Here is a 9,973-nt window from a genome sequence, read left to right as displayed (position 1 = left end):
CCTCTGTGGCGCCACCTCTGGCTCGTGTGGGAAGTACTTTGAAAGACACGCCTGTTTGATAACCGTTTGACAAATGGAGAGTCGTGCAAAACTGTTTTGCAGCCATTCTTGTTGAAAGTCCGCACTCGCTTGTCCTTCAGTCCCCGAACAGTGTGCGCCAAATTTTGTAGCGAGTCAGCAAAACAGCCAAAAGTTACAGTGAAGTGATCTATATTTATATAGCGCTTTTCTCTAGTGACTCAAAGCGCTTTACATAGTGAAACCCAATATCTAAGTTACATTTAAACCAGTGTGGGTGGCACTGGGAGCAGGTGGGTAAAGTGTCTTGCCCAAGGACACGACGGCAGTGACTAGGGTGGCGGAAGTGGGAATCGAACCTGCAACCCCCAAGTTGCTGGCACGGCCACTCTACCAACCGAGCTATGCCGCCAGTGGGTGTTCTGTGGAACCTCTTAAGCTGCGTGGGAAATGTCAAGTTGATCCTACTTGAATAACAGCGCCACCTATTTGTCTTTACGGGTGTCAAAAAGAGTGCATTTTGGAATAATCGCGATTTTTATTTGTAACGATTTTTAAAAAAATCATTAATTCAAATGTTTTTAATGTATTCATTTTTTCATAAATGGCTGTGATGACGATGTTAATGAGGGATTTTTAGTCACTGTTATGTCAGAGTTCTTATTAGGGACCGCAATGGCGACTTGTCCAGGGTGTACCCCGCCTTGCGCCCGATTGTAGCTGAGATAGGCGCCAGCGCCCTCCGCGACCCCCCAAAAAAAAAGGGATTAAGCGGTAGAAAATGGATGGATGAATGGAATGTCCCTATTGGTACAATAGGGACATTGCGGTCCCTATTGTATTTCGTATTCCGCACCTTCGCGCCATAATTTGACCCCCTTAACATGCTTCAAAACTCACCAAATTTCACACATACACATCGGTATGGCAAACCTTCCCAACTTATTAATCAACCAAACCCCAAAATTCAAAATTGCGCTCTAGCGCCCCCTAGGAAACAACACAAACAAAACTGCAAGTAACTTCCGATTTTACGCGCCTTCAAAGAACCCCTGCGCAATGTTTCATAAAATATGTTTTTTTTGACTCTTTGAGCTGTAATTTGACCCCCTTAAAATGCTTCAAAGTGCAAGTTAAAGCTTTACTATGCAAAGCGAAAGCCATTTGTCAACAACATCCAGAAACGCCGAGCTGTAATTTGACCCCCTTAACATGCTTCAAAACTCACAAAATTTTACACACACATCAGGACTGGCGAAAATTGCCGTCTAATAAAAAACCAAACCCCAAAAATCAAAATTGCGCTGTAGCGTCCCCTAGGAAAAAATACAGACAAAACTGCTTGTAACTTCTGTTAGGAATGTCGTAGAGACATGAAACAAACGCTTTACGTAGGTCTAACCTAGACCTACATTTCCCAATTTTACATTCTTGAGCAAAAGTCAACAGGAAGTTGGCAAAAACCCCTTCAAAACAAAATGTTCCTAAAAAAAAAAAGCTATTTTTGCCTCTTTGAGCTGTAATTTGACCCCTTTAAAATGCGTCAAAACTCACCAAACTCGACACACACATCAGGACTGTCAAAAATTGTAATCTAATGAAAAAACCAAACCCCAAAATCTCAAAATTGCGCTCTACCGCAATTTTTGAATAAAACACAGAAAAAACTGCTCCTCGGAAGAAAACACAGACAGACAAAACTGCTTTTAACTTCCGGTAGGAATGTTGGAGAGATATTAAACAAAAACCTCTATGTAGGTCTCACTTAGACCTACATTTTAATAATCGACATTCTTCGGCAAAAATAAACAGGAAGGTAACAATTACCCCTTCAAAACAAAAGTTTTGTAAAAACCCGTCACCTTTATTCAAACATTATCTCCTCTGAGCACATTTGTCGTTTCGGCTTCAAACTCGCACAGGAGAGAGATTGAACCCTTCTGATTAAAAGTTACCGAAAGAGTTTTGATTACTGCTCCGGTTTTGATTTTACGCGCCTTCAAAGAACCCCTGCGCAATGTTTCATAAAATATATAATTTTTACCTCTTTGAGCTGTAATTTGACCCCCTTAAAATGCTTCAAAGTGCAAGTTAAAGCTCTACTATGCAAAGCGAAAGCCATTTATCAACAACATCCAGAAACGCCGAGCTGTAATTTGACCCCCTTAACATGCTTCAAAACTCACCAAACTTTACACACACATCAGGACTGGCGAAAATTGCCGTCTAATAAAAAAACAAACTCCAAAAATCAAAATTGCGCTGTAGCGTCCCCTAGGAAAAAACACAGACAAAACTGCTTGTAACTTCTGTTAGGAATGTAGTAGAGACATGAAACAAAAACCTCTATGTAGGTCTAACTTAGACCAGGGCTTGGGTTGCGGGGGCAGCAGCCAAAGCGGGCCCGACCAATGCTGCTTGCAGCTTTAATTAATATTAATACTGTTCATACTCTGTGGATTGCTATTCTGAATGTTGCTAGGCCGGGTTTGGTTTGAAATTGGAATTGTATGATTATTGTGTATTATTTTGTTAAACTGAATAAAAATGTTGTCAATTATGAATCGAACAGTTACCCTCAAGGATCCAATCGAATCGTGTGTTGCCCAAGGATTCACAGCCCTATCGATTCGATTTCGATTAATTGTCCAGCCCTACCTATTCAATCCTATCCTTTGTGGATATTTATTGTAAAATTCCTTTTGAATAGAGAATAGTTTTAAATCGAGAATCGATTCTGAATCAAGTCGTTACACCCAAGTATCGAATTGAATCGTGTGGTGCTCAAGGATCCACAGCCCTATCGATTCGATTTCGATTAATTGTGTAGCCCTACTTAGCCTATCCTATCCTCTGTGGATATTTTTTGTGAGACTCTTTTTGAATAGAGAATAGTTTTGAATCGAGAATCGATTCTGAATCAAACAGTTAACCTTAAGGATTGAATTGAATCGTCTGTTGCCCAAAGATTCACAGCCCTATCGATGCTAAAATCGATTAATCGTGTAGCCCTACATACCCTATTGTTTTTGGATATTGTAAAAGTCCTTTTAAATCGAGAATTGTTTTGAATCGAGAATGAGTCTGAATCGAATCGTTACCCCTAAGAATCCAATTGAATCCTGTGGTGCCCAAAGATTCACAGCCCTACGGACAACAAACAATATTCGTTAACACACACTTAAGTACCAAAAATTGTTACAGTTAAATACCGGTATTGATTCCCAGGTACTGTATCGTTTTTAAATGTGAACAGTACCCTGTTAGCTATAATGATGATCTTAATAATACTGCAACACATGACCATTTTTTTTCTCTTACGTCAACAAATGGTATTAAAAAGGTATTGATTTTGAATCAGGAATCGATTCTGAAATGAACCCAAGGATTGAATCGAATCCTGCGGACCCCAAGGACTCAAAGCCCTATCAATTCGAATTCGATTAATCGTTTAGCCCCACCTATTCTATCCTATCCTTTGTGGATATTGCAAAACTCCTTTTGAATTCAGAATCGTTTTGAATCGAGAATCGACTTTGAAACTAATCGTTACCCCGAGGATCGAATCGAATTGTGTGGTGCCCAAGGATTCAAAGCCCTATCGATTCAATTTTGATTCATCGTGTAGCCCTACCTATCTTATCCTATCATTTGTGGATATTGCAAAACTCCTTTTGTATCGAAAATCGTTTTGAATCAAAAATCGACTCTGAATCGAATCGTTACCCCCAAGAAACCAATTGAATTGTGTGGTGCCCAATTATTCACAGCCCTATCAATTCGAATTTGATTAATCGTATAGCCCTACCTATTCTATCCTATCCTTTGTGGATATTGCAAAACTCTTTTTGAATTGAGAATCGTTTTGAATCGAGAATTGACTCTGAATCGAATCGTTACCCCCAAGAATCCAATTGAATCGTGTGGTGCCCAAGGACTCACAGCCCTATCGATTTGATTTTGATTAATCGTGTAGCCCTACCTATCTTATCCTGTCCTTTGTGGATATTGCAAAACTCCTTTTGTATCAAGAATCGTTTTGATTGGAGAATCGACTCCGAATCGAATCGTTACCCCCAAGAGACCAATGAATGGTGTAGCCCTACCTATCCCTTGTGGATATTGTAAAACTTATTTTGAATTGAGAATCATTTTAAATCGAGAATCGACTCTGAATCGAATTGTTACCCCCAAGAAGCCAATTGAATCGTGTGGTGCCCAAGGACTCACAGCCCTATCAATTAGAATTTGATTAATCATGTAGACCTACCTATTCTATCCTATCCTTTGTGGATATTGCAAAACTCTTTTTGAATTGAGTATCGTTTTGATTGGAGAATTGACTATGAATCGAATCGTTACCCCCAAGAGACCAATGAATGGTGTGGTGTCCAATTATTCACAGCCCTATCGATTCAGATTCGATTAATCGTGTAGCCCTACCTAGCCCTTGTGGATATTGTAAAACTCCTTTTGAAATGAGAATCATTTTGAATCGAGAATCGACTCTGAATCGAATTGTTACCCCCAAGAATCCAATTGAATTGTGTGGTGCCCAAGGATTCACAGCCCTGTCAATTAGAATTTGATTAATTATGTAGACCTACCTATTCCAGCCTATCCTTTGTGGATATTGCAAAACTCTTTTTGAATTGAGAATCGTTTTGATTGGAGAATCGACTCTGAATCGAATCGTTACCCCCAAGAATCCAATTGAATTGTGTGGTGCCCAATTATTCACAGCTCTATCGATTCAGATTCGATTAATCGTGTAGCCCTACCTATCCCTTGTGGATATTGTAAAACTCCTTTTGAATTGAGAATCATTTTGAATCGAGAATCGACTCTGAATCGAATTGTTACCCCCAATAATCCAATTGAATCGTGTGGTGCCCAAGGACTCACAGCCCTGTCAATTAGAATTTGATTAATCATGTAGACCTACCTATTCTATCCTATCCTTTGTGGATATTGAAAACTCTTTTTGAATTGAGAATCGTTTTGATTGGAGAATTGACTCTGAATCGAATCGTTACCCCCAAGAAGCCAATAGAATTGTGTGGTGCCCAATTATTCACAGCTCTATCGATTCGAATGCGATTAATCGTGTAGCCCTACCTATCCCTTGTGGATATTGTAAAACTCCTTTTGAAATGAGAATCATTTTGAATCGAGAATCGACTCTGAATCGAATTGTTACCCCCAAGAATCCAATTGAATTGTGTGGTGCCCAAAGATTCACAGCCCTGTCAATTAGAATTTGATTAATTATGTAGACCTACCTATTCCAGCCTATCCTTTGTGGATATTGCAAAACTCTTTTTGAATTGAGAATCGTTTTGATTGGAGAATCGACTCTGAATCGAATCGTTACCCCCAAGAATCCAATTGAATTGTGTGGTGCCCAAGGATTCACAGCCCTGTCAATTAGAATTTGATTACTTATGTAGACCTACCTATTCCAGCCTATCCTTTGTGGATATTGCAAAACTCTTTTTGAATTGAGAATCGTTTTGATTGGAGAATCGACTCTGAATCGAATCGTTACCCCCAAGAAACCAATTGAATTGTGTGGTGCCCTATTATTCACAGCCCCATCGATTCAAATTCGATTAATCGTGTAGCCCTACCTATCCCTTGTGGATATTGTAAAACTCCTGTTGAATTGAGAATCATTTTGAATCGAGAATCGACTCTGAATCGAATTGTTACCCCCAAGAATCCAATTGAATCGTGTGGTGCTCAATGATTCACAACCCTATCAATTAGAATTTGATTAATCATGTAGACCTACCTATTCTATCCTATCCTTTGTGGATATTGCAAAACTTTTTTTGAATTGAGAATCGTTTTGACTGGAGAATCGACTCTGAATCGAATCGTTACCCCCAAGAGACCAATGAATGGTGTGGTGCCCAATTATTCACAGCCTTATCGATTCAAATTCGATTAGTCGTGTAGCCCTACCTATCCCTTGTGGATATTGTAAAACTCCTTTTAAATTGAGAATCATTTTGAATCGAGAATCGAATTGTTACCCCCAAGAAACCTATCTAATTGTGTGGTGCCCAAGGATTCACAGCCCTATCAATTCGAATTTTGTTTAATCATGTAGACCTACCTATCCTATCCTATCCTATCCTTTGTGGGTATTGCAAAACTCATTTTGTATCGAGAATCGTTTTTAATCGAAAATCGACTCTGAATCGAATTGTTACCCCCAAGAATCCAATGGAATGGTGTGGTCTCCAAAGATTCACAGCCCCATGGACAACACAATATTCGTTTGTACACACTTTTTTCTCTTAAGTCAACAAAATCAGTAGACCAAGACGAGTCAGCACGAATAAGGGTGTTGTCGACATAAGCGGCTACCTGCTCCCACACAGGGGGACTTGGACCGGGACCTGCTGCTGCTGAGTGATTGGAAACAGCAGCGGCTTGCCAACAACACAATCTCGCCGCCAATGACGATCCCGCGGACGGCTTGTTGTTGCCGCCGCCGAGGAGGGGAAGGACTTGAAGAGGCAGACGAGCGTTGTCCCAAACGCTCCCCGTCTGCCACATCCTGCAGCTCTTCCAGCTCCCAATAAGCCCGGGTGGCGTTTGAAAGACAATGTTTTGTACGGCAGGCAGGCGGTGTTTTCACCGGTGCTGCTAAATTATGTATGCTAAGTTGTGAAACTTTATGGAAGGCCCCTTTCGGCTGTGGGTTCCCGGGCTGATTGTTGACTTTTACACAGAACTAGCCAAGAGGTAAAAGAAATGATTGATCAGACCATTCCCACTGGCTGACGGGGCTGCTGTGACTGAGCCCTATGAACTCTGCCTAGCAACAAGCACAAGTAGTAAAAAATGATCTGAGGTTGTTGTTCTATGTAGTGACATCTCTGTTTGAGTCACGCAGGTCTTGTAAAACCTAGTGCCTTCAAAAGATTAAAATGTTGAATCAGATTAATCACAGGGTTTTGGATGGGGCGATTATGTGGGTATTGCAAAACTCATTTTGTATCGAGAATCGTTTTTAATCGAAAATCGACTCTGAATCGAATTGTTACCCCCAAGAATCCAATCGAATGGTGTGGTCTCCAAAGATTCACAGCCCCATGGACAACACAATATTCGTTTAAACACACTTTTTTCTCTTAAGTCAACAAAATCAAGTCAAGACAAGTCAGCACGAATAAGGGTGTTGTCGACATAAGCGGCTACCTGCTCCCACACACGGGAACTTGGACCGGGACCTGCTGTGGGTTCTTCCGAGGATGTTGTAGTCGTAATGATTTGTGCAGTCCTTTGAGACATTTGTGATTTGGGGCTATATAAATAAACATTGATTGATTGATGGGCTTCACGGTGGAAGAGGGGTTAGTGCGTCTGCCTCACAATACGAAGGTCCTGCAGTCCTGGGTTCAAATCCAGGCTCGGGATCTTTCTGTGTGGAGTTTGCATGTTCTCCCCGTGACTGCGTGGGTTCCCTCCGGGTACTCCGGCTTCCTCCCACTTCCAAAGACATGCACCTGGGGATAGGCCCCTCCCACCTCCAAAGACATGCACCTGGGGATAGGCCCCTCCCACCTCCAAAGACATGCACCTGGGGATAGGTTGATTGGCAACACTAAATGGTCCCTAGTGTGTGAATGTTGTCTGTCTATCTGTGTTGGCCCTGCGATGAGGTGGCGACTTGTCCAGGGTGTACCCCGCCTTCCGCCCGATTGTAGCTGAGATAGGCGCCAGCGCCCCCCGCGACCCCAAAAGGGAACAAGAAAAAAATGGATGGATGGATGGATGATTGATTGATGTAACTAATCAGGTCAATTACCGAACTGTATGTCCGATTAATTGGATAAAACACGCTTTATCGCTTCAGTGTGTATTCTATAGAAAACAAGTGAAATAATCAACTATTGTTGTACTTTCCAAACATTTATTAAATTCCACTTATCTTATTTTACCAATTTTTTACCTTAAGTACCTAATTTGGTGGTCTGTCTGTTTGCTAATAGTAGCTACTAGCCGCACCCATGTATTTTCATTCTATCTTATATCGGTCAGTAGACACGTTACGGAAGGTAAAAACTACAACATAATACAAAATAGTGTGTTGTTCTAACTCATGGGTGTCAAACTCTGGCCGTGTAATTTAATTTGGCCCTTGAGGCAATATCAATTTAGCATTAGAGCGTCGGTGCCGCTGTAACACCGCATTCACTGCTAATACTCATACTTGCCAACCCTCCTAATTTATTTTCCCGGTAAACTCCCAAAGTTCAGTGCCCCTCCCAAAAATCTCCCGGGGGAACCATTCTCCCGAATTTCTACCGATTTCCAACTATATTGGGGGCGTGCATTTAAGGCACTGCCTTTAGCGTTCTCTGAAACTTGTCATCCAACCGCTCTTCCTCCATACTAACAACGTGTCACATAATATTTGTGGCTTTTACACACACACACACACACACACACACACACACACACACACACACAAGTGAATGCAAGGCATACTTGGTCAACAGCCATACAGGTCACACTGAGGGTGGCCGTATAAACAACTTTAGTACTGTTACAAATATGCGCCACACTGTGAACCCACACCAAACAAGAATGACAAACACATTTCGGGTGAACATCCGCACCGTAACACAACAGAACAAATACCCAGAACCCCTTGCAGCACTAACTCTTCCGGGAAACTTCCAGCAAACTGACCAATAATTAACGTTTTATTCATGCATTTTCTCTTGCTACTTCAAAGCTTGAATGTTTGGTTCAGTCATCATTGTTATTTTATTTTCAAGTGTATTATTAGCCTGTGGAAAAAATTGGATATTTACCTCAGAAGATTGCAAATAGAAAAAAAGGCATAACATTTTTATTTAAATTTTATTTGATATGCCATTGATATTTTTTTTAATTATTATTATTATTATTTGAAACTGGATTTTGCATGTCACTAAAGTTATATAAGCCTTGCTTGTTCAATATTTAAAACTCATTTTTATACTCTAGCCTTTAATTAGACTCCCTTTTTAGACCAGTTGATCTGCCGTTTCTTTTCTTTTTCTCCTATGTCCCACTCTCCCGTGTGGAGGGGGTCCGGTCCGATCCGGTGGCCATGTACTGCTCGCCTGTGTATCGGCTGGGGACATCTCTGCGCTGCTGATCCGCCTCCGCTTGGGATGGTTTCCTGCTGTCTCCGCTGTGAACGGGACTCTCGCTGCTGTGTTGGATCCGCTTTGGACTGGACTCTCGCGACTGTGTTGGATCCATTATGGATTGAACTTTCACAGTATCATGTTAGACCCGCTCGACATCCATTGCTTTCCTCCTCTCCAAGGTTCTCATAGTCATTATTGTCACCGACGTCCCACTGGGTGTGAGTTTTCCTTGCCCTTATGTGGGCCTACCGAGGATGTCGTAGTGGTTTGTGCAGCCCTTTGAGACATTAGTGATTTAGGGCTATATAAGTAAACATTGATTGATTGATTGATTGAATGCAAATCTTGTCTGGGTCCCTATTAAAAGGTTCATTTGTTCAACCTTGGCCCGCGGCTTTGTTCCGTTTAAAATTTTGGCCCACTCTGTGTTTGAGTTTGACACCCCTGGATCTGGGAAGCCCAGACTTCCCTTTCCTCAACCACCTCCATATATACTCGGTCCGGTCCATCGCTGCTTGCAGCTTTAATCTTCTATTGAAATTCTTGAAACCATTTACCATTACCTTCTTTTTTTTTACCTTCTATTTACCCCAGGGGTCGGGAACCTTTTTGGCTGAGAGAGCCAAAAAGGCAAATATTTTAACATTTTTTTCCGTAAGAGCCATATAATATTTTTTTTTAACACTGAACACAACTAAACGTGTGCATTTTTAAGTAAGACCAACATTTATATAGTATAATAGGTCTCTTATTCTTTGTAATAATATTGTTATTCTGAAGCTAACTGTGGAGGGGGC

The 9,973-nt window shown here is 41.2% G+C and overlaps 1 protein-coding gene across 2 annotated transcripts in view; it reads right to left on the bottom strand.

Moving 5' to 3' along the window:
• The window catches only part of LOC133548228 (NT-3 growth factor receptor-like), a 598,415-nt gene that overhangs the window by 42,708 nt on the left and 545,734 nt on the right, over nt 1-9,973 (bottom strand). The window lies entirely within an intron of this gene.

Source organism: Nerophis ophidion, linkage group LG02 (assembly GCF_033978795.1).
Source record: "Nerophis ophidion isolate RoL-2023_Sa linkage group LG02, RoL_Noph_v1.0, whole genome shotgun sequence".
Taxonomy (NCBI): Eukaryota; Metazoa; Chordata; class Actinopteri; order Syngnathiformes; family Syngnathidae; genus Nerophis; species Nerophis ophidion.
The sequence above is the reverse complement of the archived record's forward strand: the minus strand, read 5'-3'. Positions and strand labels throughout refer to the sequence as shown.